At 51.4% G+C, this 14,921-nt stretch overlaps 1 protein-coding gene across 1 annotated transcript in view; it reads right to left on the reverse strand.

Annotated features, from left to right (window-relative positions):
* The window catches only part of TJAP1 (tight junction associated protein 1 (peripheral)), a 24,267-nt gene extending 9,873 nt beyond the window's left edge, over nt 1-14,394 (reverse strand). Inside the window, exons 1-2 of the mRNA XM_010863235.1 lie at nt 13,770-14,394; nt 4,538-4,667 (exon numbers count right to left, since the gene is read on the reverse strand). The gene's annotated coding sequence lies outside the window, so the exon portion shown is untranslated. The remainder of the gene's footprint in view (nt 1-4,537; nt 4,668-13,769) is intronic.
* Between the last annotated feature and the right edge of the window lie 527 nt (nt 14,395-14,921).

A 14,921-nucleotide genomic window follows, 5' to 3' on the forward strand; every position in this document is an offset into this window, starting at 1 on the left:
AGAGGAGGGGCTGGCTACAAAGCAGCGGAGCGGCCCCTCCAGGAAGACCCAGCTCCTAGAGGCTGCCTCCCTGGCACACGGCCTTCACCCAAAGATCTCCAAGCTGCTTTGGAGTGTTTCAACCCGAGGTCGACTCCTAATCCCACAGCAAGAAAAAGAGTCCCCCAGGGAAGGCTGGATAAGTCCAAATGGGCCACAGGCCACGAGGAGCGGGCAGACAGCCCGGTCTCTTAGCCTCTGGATGCTGCGCTGGCTCCAGGGCACCTCCACGAGAAGGCTCTTCTAGAAAGTCTAGAAACTGACAAGGAAGAATCCCACTCCCACCCCTCACCACAAACTACCTGAGCTTCAAGGAACTGGAAGCAGAAGACTCAGGATGTGGGCTACCTCATCTCAGGCTGGGTTTGTGCGACAACAGCCGTGCTCTGGGAGAAAAGTGAAAGTGGCTCGGTGGTGTCCGACTCTTTGCGACTCCCATGGACTATACAGTCCACGGCATTCTCTAGACCAGAATACTGGAGTGGGTAGCCTATCCCTTCTCCGGGGGATCTTCCCAACCCAGGAATCAAACCGGGGTCTCCTGCATTGCAGGTAGATTCTCTACCAGCTGAGCTATGAGGGAAGCCCTTCTGGGAGAAAGGCTGAGACCTGAGTCAATCCCCCCGGCTGACCTGGTCTGGGGCTCTCGGGGCTGCACCTGCAGGCACTGTCGAGGGAGACACCCCCGCAGCGTCACGGAGGCGAGGTGAAAGGAAAGCAGCTCTCCTCACCGCCCCCACCCCCCCTAACCCCGCCTCCTCCTCCCTCTCCTGCAGAGTATTCATTCTTCACTCACTCAGGAGCAGCTCAGAGGACTCCACCGTATCTGAGGGGTGGAGTGAGAGGGTGATAGCCTTGTAATTGCCATGTTGCAATCTGCCAGTCGGCGCAGGCCCCTGTTGCCGCCTGCCCTGTATTAAATACCTTCTCCCTGATTACAGCCCACGGGCATGATTAGCTGCCTCCAGAGAACAAAGTCTACTTTCATTAGAAATGGGACTCGGCACGCACAGTGAACCTGTGCTCTGAACCCACTGAACAGCTGAGCAAAGCGTGTATCAGAGGCAGATATAAGGAGCAATATATGCCAGGAGCTGGCGGCTCCTCTCTCGAACCAGGGGACAGCTCTCCGACTCGCTCCCCTGTGTGGACAATGAACGTGTGTGGATATGACCAGGGGTCCCCCCGAAGTCAGTCCTGATGCTGCTGGAGACGGAGCAGGATGAGGAGGAGCCCTCTTCAGAATCTGATTCTCTCCAAACCACTATCCTTTCTCCTCCTCCCTGCAAACACCCGCAGAGGCAACAGTGAAAGGTTCGATTCCAAGAGCCAAGGACACCCCCTTACTTCCCTCTGCTGTCCCATCTGTGCGTCTGCCCAAGGCCCAGGGCAAAGCCAAAGGTGCAGGAGAGGAAGGGAGCTCCCAGCATCCAGCTTTCTCTCTGCTCAGGGCTCAGAGGTTACCCGCTCGACACTGGCCGAGCAGAGGGAGACAACTGAATCCAAAACAGGTGTGGCTCAAACTCTGCCCTCCCCTGCACCCCAGGTCTCTTCTAGCCCCCAAGTTCTGCACCACACCCCTGCCCCTACACAGTTCAGCTGCCTACCCAAAGAAACCGCCTGCCTCCACGACTTCCATCACCCACATTCTCTTTAAGAAGTGATGACCCCAGCAGTTTACCTGGGCTCAGCATTTCTGTACTTACTGATGTCTCTGTCCCCAGCTGTCACTGAAATCAAGCAAGTGAAGGACGCTGAGGGGCCAATGAACCCAATCTTCTGAATCAGGGAAGGCATACACATCACAAAAATCATTAACTAATGCTCTTCTTTCATAATTCACCCAAAGAAAGTCAAATGGAAGGTAGCAATCATTGCTGCTTTTAAAATGAAAGGAAAACTGGCCCCTTTTCAGAATACCCCAGCTGTGTTGTATGCTGCCTTACCCCAGCAGGATATAAATTAATAATAAACCCAAATATGGGCCCTTCCTAAAGCCCCCGGTGAACCACTAAACAGGAGCATGTGGTCACAGGGACGAGCGCCTCCCCTGTGGGAATGGTCCTCAGCTGTGAAGTGGTCTCTGAACCCTGCAGGCCTGGAGGAAGCTGTGCCTCGCGGGGTTGGGGTGGGGGGCAAGACACACTCCACAGTGCAGGTCCAACTGCTTCTCAGGCCTCTGAAATCCGGGCTCTGGCTCCAACTAAGGACCAAGAAACACAAACCTCCACCGTGCAAGGGCCAGCCCCCTAACCAGGGGGGCCAGCAGGGGGTCCGGAGACTGCCCATAAGGACCCCTCCCACGCCCACCCCTAATCAGGATGGCTCCTCTCCCCCTTGACTGTCAGTGAACAGCCGCACAGAGAGCTGATCCTACTGAGGCAGCCTGGGTTCAGTCCTCCCAGCCCTGGCCCCCAGTTTCCGGCGCAGCTGTTCCCGAGATACCTGAGCAAAGCCCTGAGCGATCCTGGGCGCGTGGCAGGCAAGCAGCCAGCAGAACACGGGTGGGGCCCGGGCAGGCTCTCCTCTGGGCCGATGACAAGGCTGGAAGATGCCAGTCTGTGCCCAGACCAGCCCCATTGCCCCTCCCCCAGGCAGGCCTGCCACCCCTCTGGGAAAGCACAACGTCACCCTTTTGGGACATGCTGCCTGCGGCCCTAACCTGGCCCCCTGCCCACTCTAAGCGGAATAGACTACAGGTATTTAAAAAACCAGAATGGGTGGGAATATTCCTCCCCAGAGTCATCCTGAGGTCTCAGAACTAGTGCTGGTGGCCTGTGAGAGCTTACCTGGCTCCCACCAGAGCAAATACCTCAAGTCTATCCACCGGGCCTCTCGTTCAAGCCAACACTTGACAGGAGGAAAGGGGCTGAAGATTCCTGATGATGAGCCAAGCAAACCAACCCCCAACCAAACGGAGCGCTCAGAAGTCCCCAGATCAGAAGCAGCACTTGACCTTCGTCCCATGCTCGCCCCTTGGGAAGAAGCAACCTGCCACTCCTCGCCCCTTCTGCTCTCCTCGTCAGAGCCAAGCCACAGGCCCCTCCAGGGTGCTGCTGCTCAGTAGCTCAGTCATGTCCGACTCTTTGTGACCCCATGGACTGCAGCACGCCAGGCTTCCCTGTCTGTCACCATCTCCCAGAGTTTGCTCAAACTCATGTCCATTGAGTTGGTGACGCTATCCAACCATCTCATCCTCTGTCGTCCCCTTCTCCTCCCGCCCTCAACCTTTCCCTCCAGCTTGCTAACTCTCTATTCAGGGTCCACACCATCCGCGGAGCCCCTACACCGTCTCTTGTTTACACACTCCCACTCTGTGGGCACTGGCAGCTTCCTGCCCTCTGCCTCCTGGCTCAGAGGAAACAGAGGCGGCTTAGAGGGCCTCCAGGTCTCAGGTCCCCCTATCTAGCCCACCACACTCCGCCCCCCTCCCCGGGCACTGCCCCCAGAGGCGGCAGACAGGGTCTGTCTAGTTACCTGTGCAGACCACCAGGGCGCCCCGTGCAGTCAGCCTTCCTGCAACCTCTGGATGCCCCTTCTTTCCCAGCCTGGAGGGAGGAGGGAGCCTGTTGGGAACTTCTCCATGGCAAGCTGAGGCCAATGCCTCCCTCAGGCCCACTGTGGAGTCCAGAGCCAGGTCCTGCCCCCTCTGACTAAGGCGCCCTTCCCAGCTCTTTTTGGTTAAAGTCCACCTGAAGCTCCAGAGGTGGAAGGCGGTGGGGGAACCAACTCCTCCCACTCCACCTCCCAGAGCAATGGTCACCAACGGGAGCTACATCTCAGATGGGTATCCGGTTCTGGGCTCCAACTTTCAGACAGAGCTTCACTCCTCTGTCCAGGCCATTTCTCACAGGCAGGTCAAGGTTTTCCTCAACCTCCCAGTCCCCAAGAAGAACCTGCAGTTTCAAATCTTATCCTGGGATGGGAATAATGGGGATATCATCTTCTCCTTTTTCCTTCTGGCTATGTCCATGAGGGATCTTAGTTCCCTGACCAGGGATTGAACCTGGGCCCTCGGCAGTGACAGCACTGAGCCCTAACCACTGGACTGCCACAGGAATTTCCATCATCTTCCCCTCTTGATAAAGGGAGGAAACTATCCAGTCTAGCAGAAAATTCCCTTCCTACTCTCCTTCCATCTGTCTCCGAGGCATGAAACCAGCAGCACAGTAGCTGAGGGATGCTCTCAAACTCCATGGTGCTAAAAGCAGATTAAAGAGACATGCTGTTCTAAGGGAGAACTGAGAGGCACATACTGACTGAGGGGAGGAATGGGGGCAGAGCCCAGCAGCCGGCTGGCAGGTGGACAGGCACCTGTGCACAGCCCCACCTACGGCAAGGAGACCGGGCAAACGGAGGGAACCCAGTGGTAAGGACAAGCGCGCAGAGGAGATGGCTCAGTGTAAGCAGAGGGGAGGAGGCCAGGGGCAGGAAGGGAGATGAGAGGCGTGGCTGGAGGCACCTTCAGGGTGGGTTAGCTGGCCCGGGTCAGACTCACAGGGTTAGTGTCTTCTCCCCAACCAGCCAGCTCTCCTGGTTAGCACGGTTAGCACCAGACTCGTGGCAGACGCCCTCCAGGCACTCCATACAAACAGACAGCTTGGTCTGTGAGCAGCCCAACTCCGGAGCTGCAAAGAGAGCAGAAGGAATGCCAGGCTGCAGGATGCCCGAGGGTACACACTGCCCTCTCCCGACAGGGACGCTCCTCCGGACTTACCGCCAGACCCTGCAGGGCCTCTCCCCTCTGGAAGGCAGGCCACATGCAAGCACAACACCCACCCTGCCAAGCAGTGAGCCTGGCTGGTGACCCCAGGGAGCAAGGCTCTCCAGCTGTCAACAGAAAGAGAGCATTGCCGTAGTGGAAGGGGGCACTGCTACCAGGGGGCAGCTCTCCTGTCTCACCTATTCCCGGAACACTGCTGCCAGGCTGGACCACAGCCCTGAGAGCTGCTTCTAAGAACAAAGCCACCCACAGCTGCAGCTGCCACCTCGCCCAAGCCCGTGCCAGCAGAGTCCACCACACCCCCTCCCACGGGCTCTGAGGAAAGGCGCTGGGAGAGAACTGGCCCAGGGACCGGAGGTTGCAACAAGAGCTGCGTGGAAAGCACAGCACAATGGGGCAGTGTGTGCCCGGCCCGGAGCCATGCCAGCCCAGGGAACGGGTGACACACTGCCACCTTTCAGCTGCAGAAAGGGCCAGGGGTGGTGTTTCCCAGGGAGCTGGCCCCAAAGGGACCCATGGGGCAAGGGTAAGGGCAAGGCCACAGTCAGACTCCCCAGACCCTGAGAGGGCCTCCCCACCCCCTCAGAATGGCAAAGCCCAGAAAGGCTAAGGTTCTCACACAGCTAGCCCAGGGAACACTCTTCCCTGAAGCCTCCAGAATCACCCAGGGAAAGTGACACACCCTGGCTTAGAGATCTCCAGGCAAATGTGCCACAGCAGCGGAGTCCCAGAGACCCCCTGCCCTGGCCAAGATGCGACCCCTGGGGAGGCAGGACAGGAAAGTTACAGCACAGACATCAGCAAATACTGGCTGTGATTGATGGAGAAGGGCTGGCAGGGAAAAAGCAGGAGAACGACCCCCACGCAGTCTGATGATGAGATGACTCGGGGTAGGAAGGGGAAAACAGAGACCACCCAGGCCCCACACATAGGCCTGGCTTCTCCCAAGCCCAGGCCGACGCTGAACACAAGCAAGAGAAGCCTCCAACAGGCTTCCCAACTGCCCCCTTGCTGGGCTCCCGGCCTTGCTCTGATAGCCCTGGAGGTCAAAAGGCCGAAGCCTGACCAGGAAGAGTAAGCTAGCCATCTAGCAGAGAAGACGCCAACTCTTCCTGCGGGCTCTGATCTCTTCCCTGGACTAGCAAGGAAGCGTGGCCATGGGCGACTACTTTCTGAATCCTCGACACAGACATGCTAATAAATAAACAAACACGCACCAGTTGGGTCTGGTTTGTTTTCCAAACGGGGAGCAGCAAGTGACCTGGTTAATCCAAGGTTTCAGACAGCAGGGGTTGAGAAATCAGGTAAGTCTCCGCCCTTCCCAGCCAGAGATGAAAGAAGAGTGAGAGAGAGAGACACATGCGAGCCAGGGGTACTGGTCCCCACATCACGCCCACACCCATCCTGATTCCCACTCCAGGGCTCTCCTACCAGAAAACTTCATCCCAGCATAAAAGACAATCCCTCAGAGATAAGCAGGGTGTCTGCTGTGGCAAGAACCTCTGGGAAAGCTGCTCCAACCCTCCCAAGGAGCCAGCCAGCCCCCCAGGAACACACCAAGCTGGACTGGAGGCTGCAGCCGGGCTCCTCAAAGGCTCCAGCAGGGACTAATTCCCCCCTCCCTGCCCCACCCAGGGTTAATTGTTAGGAGGGCAGAACAAGCTGAAGAACAATATGTATTACTATTAAGTTGTGTTTATTTTACAGGCAATACATGATAGGGAATGTCTGGAAGTATTAATACATTAGAATGATCAGAAGGATACAGGATAAATGGTTAACAGTATTCCCTGTCTTTGGGAAAGGGCTTAGACAGGAGCAGTGGGGGAAGAAAGGGAAGGTCTTTTTGCTTTAAATTTTGTAGATTTTTCTGTATGGTTGGTATTTTCAACGAGGTAACACACCATGTTTATGATGACAATGCACTGTTCCTTGACAAACGGACAAAATCACTCCATCTGCACTGTGCTGTACCCTCCCAGAAGTGCTTTCCCTTCAGCTGTATTTCCTTCAATCCTTGTAGCTTAGTGAGGCCCACAGAACAGGTGGCGTTCTCCCATTCTGAAGTGACACAGAGGACAAGAGACCTGCCCAAGGCCACAGACACAGGGGACAGAACCCTCCATTTCCAATTCCAGTTCAAAGCCTGGAAAGCTGTCTTCTCCCGGGAGCCAAGGAAAACGATGACAATTCTGCCCGGATGTAAAGACCCTCAAAGACATCTGAGACCGAATTCCCCATCTGGCTCACCTGGAAAGGGGCAAAGAGGCCACTGCTCAGCACCCAAGGGGATAAGTGCAGAGTTCTATCCCGATGGTTAGCTTAATGGAAGCCCAGGGCTTTCGGGTCTAGGCTGACTCTCCGCAAGGCAGTCCCCCCATCTGGGAGTTCTCTGCCAGTTTATTATGAGAACATAAAAGTGCTTCACAAATAGGGGGCCGTGTCCTTGATAGATCCCAAACGTCACTAAGTAGACAGTTGGCACTTACAAGACAGACCGAACAAAGAAAGTCTCACTCTTCTACTCACGGACCCTCACCAGACGCAGTCCCTCTGAGACCTAAAAGCACACAACACAATCCAGTCCAGCTGGCTCATCTGATCTCCTCTCAAACCTGCTTAACGTACAACGCAGCTTATCACTCCTGCCAAGATGCCATCATGAAGACGGGCCACATTGCAGTGCGCACCCCACACCAAGGGATGAGGGGCAGAGCCCAGGGAAAACTCCTTCAATCCACCTCTAACTACTGGTTTCATCCCTGTGGTTCTTCTAGGCGTGAACAAGGCTGTACCAAGATGTCTTGGCTGTGAGCGGGGAGCACACCAAGGGAGGACCAGCGATACCACAGAAAAGCCAGCAGGTGACTGCAGGCACTAAAAGGAGCTCGATGAATAACAAAGAGGGTGCCAGCAGCCAAAGCCTTTTTAAGATGCTAATTAAGCAAGAAAATACACCTGTGTGTACTCCAGTGCCTCTCTCAACTCCTTCTGGCTGGCTTAGGAATGTGCGGTTAGAATATAAGGCTGAAGAGGGAGACAGCTGAAGCCAAGCACCTAGATCATTCAACCACATTAACTCAACTCTGGAAAATAATTAGTAATGTGACTGTTAATACATTCACCTTTTGTTTACGCAGGACCTTCCTTCCTGAGAGTTCGAAGAGTTTCACCAGATAGACTTTATCTGCTTTAGTCTAAGAAAGGACTAGACTGGGAATAGGACTGCTCAGCACCTCCTATGTTGGGCTAACTAAACGCTCAGCCTTCAATAAATGACCTTGCCCCTAAGAAAGACCCCTGGGTGGGGAGAGACAGGTTAACAGCCCCCCTGCATCACAGTGTGGTGAGTGCTCTGAGAGCAAACAGGAGAGGCATCTGGCTGGGGCAGGGAGTTAAACACCAGACAGAAAGGTTGCCCTCCCAAGAATCCAGACGAATCTTCCTGTGATTGCAAACTCCCATTGGAGTGCGGCCCGGCATTATACAATTAAGAGGTCTAGACTTCTGGAAACAAACTTCTCTGGCGCTTGTTCAGAACTGGTGCTGAAGAATTATTCCCATCAGCTATACTGAAAACAAAAAGTCAAAGAATGGACAGCGACCCTCAGCCTTCCACCCCATTTCTGGGGAGCACCTGAGTTCATAAGCCTGTTCTGTGACCCCCCCCCCAAAAAAAAAACTGGGACAAGAAGTCTGGCTTTCTCAAAGCGTAGACCACCAGCTTCACCCAACATTTTTTCAGTCCACAAAATACCAGGGAACACGGAACCTCAAACACCCCATCCAATACATGCACATGTACGGCAGAGTCCCTTTGCTGTCCACATGAAACTATCCTAACATTTTAACTGGCCATACTTCAATACAAAATAAAAGTTTAATAGAAGAACAACAGCAGCAAAAACCCACCCCATTTAGTCATCTCCGGCCTTAACTACATAACAAATCCGCCACCTACTCACTCCCACCTGTATCTACCAAAGTCATTGTTAATTTCACATGCTTGTCACAATCCATCAAAGGAGTCATTTCAACGTAAAAGATGGGAAGAAGCCTCAACAAACTTCCTTTGCACACTGACACTGTTCCCCAATCTCACCTTTTTTTGTTGCTCAGTGAAAGAGATAGACAGGTAAACAGGTAGACAAGTGTCAGGACAGAGGTTCAAAGTGCTGTAGGGACCGAGAGGAAGAAAGGAAAACAGAGACGTCTTCTCAACCAGGGTGGAAGAGAAGCTGGGTCTCAAGAGGTCAGCAGAGTTTGAGAGACAAAGGTGAGCACGATGCAGAGACTGAAATGCACAAGTAAGAAGAAAAAAGTAAACAAATGTTCAGAAAAGGTTCCGGAGCAGTAGGAAACTCAGGAGCAAGGAAACACAGGACAGATGAAACAGAGCGGCAGTAACTCAGGCTAGAGAGTTGAGTTTGAGCCTTCTGGTACACAAGGCTGAAGACTGTGGACTCTATCCCAAACAAGAGAGAAACCACGGCCTAAAGGGAAGAGGCAGTATGTGTTTTATAGGAAAGTAAATTTTTACAGCAGCATGGAAGATAGAGTAGGGAGAGACTGCCCGTCACATTTCTTTCATTGTATACGCACCACAGCATTATAAAGCATCTCTTACGCACCCTGCTGCTGCTAAGTCACTTCAGTCGTGTCCGACTCTGTGTGACCCCATAGACGGCAGCCCACCAGGCTCCCTCTTCTCTGGGATTCTCCAGGCAAGAACACTGGAGTGGGTTGCCATTTCCTTCTCCAATGCATGAAAGTGAAAAGTGAAAGTGAAGTCGCTCAGTCGTGTCCGACCCTCAGCGGCCCCATGGACTGCAGCCTTCCAGGTTCCTCCATCCATGGGATTTTTACCCTGCACTATCCCAAATGCCAGAATACAACAGTGAGTAAGACAGTGTCTGTTCTCAGGGCACTTACAGTCTTGTGAGAGTCAGACAAATAAACAGGCAATTACAATACAGCCCAAGTGTTAAAACAGAAGTAAGCACAGGACAGTAAAGAGCAGTGGGATCCCAAAGGAAGTGACATTTAAAATGAGACCACAGGAGCAATAAAGAAGGAAAAGGGAGTCTGGAATGCAGCACAACCAACGTGTACAAAGACCCAGAAGCTAGAGAACAAGGTAAGTTTAAAGAGCTGTTAAGGGATTTCCCTGGTGGTACAGTGGATAAGAATCTGCCTGCCAATGCAGAGGACATGGGTTCAATCCCTGATCTGAGAAGATTCCACATGCCACAGTGCAACTAAGCCCGTGTCCCACAACAACAGAAGCCACCGCAATGAGAAGCCCATGCACCAAAACGAAAAGTAGCCCCCGCTCCCCGCAACTAGAGAAAGCCCTTGCAAAGCAACAAAGACCCAGTGCAACCAAAACTAATAATAAATTTTAAAAATAATTTTTTTTTTTAAAGAGCTGTTAAGAGGCTGAATCCTACTGGAGAAATGAAGACCCAGTTTACTCATAGGACTTGGCACTCAAAATATGATAGCGAAAAGGAGGTGAAGGAATTTGATTCAAAGATAACAAATGAATACTGGGTGTTATGAGAACAAACTGATTTAGACAACAACAAAAAGAGAATGGTAACAGAGGAGAACTGGCTTAAAATCCATCAGCCTTCACCCTGAAGTTCAATCATTTGCTAAAATGTGACCCGAATCTAGGAAGTCAGAGAACTACCAAAACACAAACATGTACTGTACGGAGATAACACGTTTCAGCATGCTGACTGCAGCGCAAATCAAGATAAAGCACACCATCCTGAGGCCTGTGGCTCCTCTGTTGATGGAGGAGGGGAGCAGAGACTGACAGATGCTCTTAAAAGCACATGTGCTATGCTACAACAGACAGAAAGTTTCATCATGGGGCAAGTCCTAGGTCCGGAGCCCCCGACACCATGAGCCCAGGCGTGTGCCTGCCCTGATGGCAGAGTGAAGAGTCATTTACTAAAGAAAAAGATGGGCCCTGAGGGCATGTGTTAAATAGACAGGGCATGACTCAGAAGGAGGGAAAGGGTGAGTCTTAAATACTGGGCAAAGGAAAGCCAGTCATCAGTCAGTCCTTACACACACTCTGCCTCCTGCCTGGCTTAAAGGAAAGAGACCTGGGTGTGGCACCAGGGCCTTCCTCTACAACACAAGCTTCAGCAGAAGCACATTTATTTTCCAACTTCCTCTCACGTTAATAACACAGTTTTCCCCTTTTGTAGTTTGCTATTTTTTAAAGAAAGATGCAAGCAGACTGTCTATGAGTTTAACACTATGGTTCCTTCAACGGTTCGTGTCAGTAACACAAACACCGACACAGTCAATGCATGCTAAGAATGGATCTCGATGTCATTCTGTCTGCTCACCCCAGCCAGCTCAAAGTTTTCCAAAGAGCAGTCACCAAGTTGAATCATGATGACAGAGTTTAGATTGGGCGAACATGGCACAGGGCACTCCCACACCAGTCCGTGTGTGTGTGCTAAGTCACTTGAGTCGTGTCTGACTTTTTTCAACCCTATGGACTGCAGTCCACCAGGCTCCTCTGCCCATGGGATTCTCCAGACAAGAATACTGGAGTGGGTTGCCATGCCCTCCTCCAGGGTTCTTCCTGACCCAGGGATCAAACCCAGGTCTCTTCCGTCACAGGCAGATTTTTTACCATTGAGCCACCAGGGAAATCCCACCAGTGCCTGCAAGGGTTATTAACTCTGAGAGGAAGAGGAGAGCTGAGCTAAGAGCTCAACTCCTAAAACATTTTTTAAACAATCAGAAAAATGTTTACTACAATATGGGTTCACATCTAACCATCATGACAAGCAAACAAGAGACAGAAATTGCCAGTAGGCATATTTAAAAGTTAACTTCATACCAAATGCAAAAAAAAAAAAAAAAAGCTCAACTGCTTAAGCCTGATTGCCTAGCTTCAAATCCCAGCTCTGCCACTTACTATCTGGGTGATGCTGAGCAAATCACTTAACAATGCTGCACCTCTATTTACTCTTCTGTAAGATGGGGATACTAACAGTATTAAACTACTAATCCACTTACAAAAGTGCCAAGCATACAGAACGTGCTCAGTAAGCACTATTATTATCTTCATCACTCGATGGTAAATTGATCATTCTACAGCCTCACAGTTTCAAATGTGTTCTGCCAAGGAAATGACTGGTATTTTAATATCACTTTAAATAGCTTAATGAGGATATTCTCACTATACGTAAAATCTATACTATCCTCTTCTCACATCAGGAGAGCAGCTCAAACCAGTACAGGTCTGCCACAGAGAGACATCAAGTTCAATCATGAAGCAGAAATTAGGGCTGAGATCTGGCCAGCATAATAACAACAAATATATATACTGAATGTCAGGCACTGTTCTAAATACACTAATGTACTAACTTATTTGACCTTCGCACAACTCTATTAGATAGGTACTCCAACCATCTCCATTTGATTGATGAGAAAGCTGAGGCAGAGAGCTGTGCAATATCTAAAGGTCACAGAGTCACAAATGGCAAGGTCTAGATTTGGACAGGCAATCTAGCTCCAGAGTCAGTGCTCTTAATCTCTGTGCTGGCTCACCACACTGTCCTTGCTGGTTACAATCTTCTAGAGGCATCCACAAATTGTTCTCAGAAAGAGAAGTTTTTCAACCTTCTAGAAATGAAGTCACAGCTCAATAACAACACCAGTTCTTCAGATACCTGAAGGTACTGAAGTTAGTCTAGTGACAGTGACTTAGGCTGGTCTGCCTGGAGTGAGACTTTTGGGGGCATGGATGGGTTGAGAGTAGGGAGCAGAAGATGGTTAGTAAGGAGTCCTAGATCAAATCAGACTTGCTGATCCAAGCATGGAACCTTCTTACTGGAGCAGGTTCCAGTAAGAAGCATGCTCCTAATTCTGGCTTAGGCATAACCAAAGGGCATCAAAGAAGTGGGAACCATACTCACTGCGCTCTGTGCCTCCAAACCTGTTCTCTTTCCTCAAACCCAAATCCACTATCTCTCAAGCCATGGTTAGTTTTGCTAATAAAACTGATTTTGTTTTTTTGCCACACCACATAGCCTGTGGGTCCTAAGTTCCCCAACCAGGGATCAAACCCATGACCCCTGCATTGGAAGCATGGAATTTTAACCACTGCATCACCAGGGAAGTCCCCAAAACTTAAAAAAAAAAAATATATATATATATATATTTTAACGTCGTTTGATAGGAAGATATAAAGAAAGAAGAAAAAAACTACCAGAAGAGAAAAAGGCAAGTTCTACAAGCCTTTCCTTGCATCACACTGCTCCAGGTTGTAAAGCAACTCTCAAATATCAGGGGTCTCAGGAACAGAATGATGTGAAAAACATGTGCAGAGCTTTGTACCAGTCAGCCTGACCTCTTACTATAAACTGATCTGGGTTTCTCCTCCCTAATCCCAACCTACCTGCCTCACTCCTCTGACCCAACCTAGGCACCAAATCCACATCCCCAAATAACACGGGCCCAAATAAATGAGCCCTTCTTACCAAAAGAAAAGATCAAAAGAGGCAGACATGTGGCAAGAATGAATTCAGGAATCGGTGACAGCAGGTGCCTAAATGGTTAATGGACACCAACCAGAAGTTTGTTTTCTTATGGCTGCCCACCATCTGTCACCCACAAATCTCCACTTTGGGCAGGAGACCAAACTGAAGATGTGATGGGGAGATCAAAGAAAATACAGTGACCGTGAAGGAAACTGCTTGTGACAGGGATGTGTTAAAATATTTTCAGTCTGATCTCTAGGCTCTTGCCCACGTTCGCCTGCACAGGTGAAGGCATACAAGGCTCAGTACTACACCCAACTCTCAACAAATCAGCGTGAGATCTAAGCAGAAGACTAACTTAGGGACCACAGGCAAAAGGCAGCCTCTAGAGAAGAGCGCCCTTCTCAAAATAAATGATTTTCAGCATCACTCGGAGCCCATGCATCCTGCTTCCAGGGAGCATGCCAGCCTGTCAACGGAGGCCACCTTACCCGCTCTGGGGTTGAGCTGGGGCAAGTCGCTACCTCTTCTTCTTTCCAAGCAGGCACTGTGATTTCTTCCAATCCCTGGGGCCCCTGAGTCTTCAGCTGAAACTGGGGCAGATGCTACTATAAGAACTGTGGAAAGGCTGATCTAAGTCTAGAAGAGGGCCATTTGTTTGGCTTTAGTTCCCTCTTTGCTTCAGGTCTCTCTTCCTCCGTTCCCTACTATTCTCCTCCATGGAAAAGACCCCTTTTCCTCTCCCACCAGCCTGCGCTAGGGCCTCCACTCCACGCTCCGGGCTTTTTACTCTTGGCTAAGAAGTTCGGCTCCAACTCGTGACTCTGCTTCTCCCTCCCTGCACACCTACTTCAGGCTCCCCGCCTGGAATCCCCTCCCCCAAGGCTACCACTGGAATCTAGGCCCCCTCCCCTCCATCCCTATCTCATTTTTTTCTCTGCCTCCAACCTTCCACCACTCCACTTCCTCTTCTCAACCCCAGAGCTACTCCCTCCGCCCCAACTCCCCGTTGGCATCCTCACGACCCCCTACAAGTATAGACTCCCAGCCCGACTAATCCAATCCCACAACAAACTTTCTGCCGCTGCCCACTGCCTTCAGACCGCCATCTTGCCGCGGGGCAGGCCGGGTAGTGGCCACGGCCGCGGGAATCCCCACGCACAAGGCGCCGCGCGTCATCGGGGGCGTGGCCATGGGGGTGTGGCCTCCGACTGGGGCACTGGGGCGCGGGACACGGAGGAAAGCCGCGGATCCTGTAAAAGCAGGATTTTGTGGGCTGGCTGCACAAGGAAGGCGGTGTCTTGTCAGGAGTAGGGAGATAGCGAGAAGGGTGGGGAAAGACTCTGGTATTCAAAAAGAAAAACAAAAAACAATGGGAGGAAAACAGCACAAAAATGTAGTGAGAGTTGTAGCAATGGTTCCCCATCACTCAAAGGGTAAAAGGCAGCTTCTCAGCTTGTCACGTGGAAATAGGCAAGACCTAGCTTCTTCGCCCCTTCACCAGCCTCATCTTCCACCTCTGCCTGGGACTTCCTGTTCGCCATTGCAAGTCCTCTCCTCCCCTTGCACTGTGAATTCCTGCTCTTCCTTCAGCCCTCAAATCAGATTATCACCTCCTCCAGGAAGCCTTCCCCAATTTCCTA

This window comes from Bison bison, unplaced genomic scaffold (assembly GCF_000754665.1).
Source record: "Bison bison bison isolate TAMUID 2011002044 unplaced genomic scaffold, Bison_UMD1.0 scf7180017864487, whole genome shotgun sequence".
In the NCBI taxonomy this organism is placed as follows: domain Eukaryota; kingdom Metazoa; phylum Chordata; class Mammalia; order Artiodactyla; family Bovidae; genus Bison; species Bison bison.